General features: G+C 42.9%; 1 non-coding gene across 1 annotated transcript; it reads left to right on the top strand.

Annotated features, from left to right (window-relative positions):
- Nucleotides 1-307: 307 nt before the first annotated feature.
- On the top strand, nucleotides 308-414 carry LOC141688631 (small nucleolar RNA R71). The gene has a single exon (XR_012562064.1). It is a non-coding gene; the product is annotated as a small nucleolar RNA R71 (small nucleolar RNA).
- The last annotated feature ends 273 nt before the right edge of the window (nucleotides 415-687 follow it).

Genomic DNA, 687 nt, shown 5'->3' with positions numbered 1-687 from the left:
ACAAAGCTCACAGACACTAGTGATTTGATTAACTCCATAATTAGCCAACGTGTCCACCTTCATTGTCAAAGCCGTAAGTTGGGCATCTATAGCAGTTGCTGCGTCCAACTCCAGAATTCCTGCTACTTTTCCCTGAGTCAGTCTCTGGGAAGGATTCTGGTACTCATTAGCATCCATCAGTTTAGTAAGTTCATAAGCTTCATCATAGCTTTTTGCCCATAAGGCTCCTCCTGATGCTGCATCAAGCATGGACCTAGAAGTAGGACCCAATCCATTGTAGAAACAGTTGATAATCATCCAATCAGGCATGCCATGGTGTGGGAACTTTCTTAGCATCTCCTTATATCGATCACAAGCCTCGCACAGAGATTCTCCAGTTTGTTGTGCAAACTAGGTAAAAGCATTCCTGATTGCTGCACTCTTCGCCTTGGAAAAAAATTTAGTGAGAAACTTTGAGCAAGATCTTCCCAAGTTGTGATAGACCCTGCCGGTAGAGAATGTAACCAGTACTTAGCTTTGTCCCTCAAAGAAAATATAAAGAGTCACAGCTTTATAGCATCTTCAGTCACACCATTGAACTTGAAAGTGTCACAGATCTCGATGAAATACCTGATGTGCATATTGGGGTCTTTGGTAGGAGAACCCCCAAACTGAACTGAGTTCTGTATCATCTGGATCGTGCTTGAC

Source organism: Apium graveolens, chromosome 9 (genome assembly GCF_009905375.1).
Source record: "Apium graveolens cultivar Ventura chromosome 9, ASM990537v1, whole genome shotgun sequence".
NCBI lineage: Eukaryota > Viridiplantae > Streptophyta > Magnoliopsida > Apiales > Apiaceae > Apium > Apium graveolens.
This window is presented reverse-complemented; position numbering and strand designations above follow the sequence as displayed.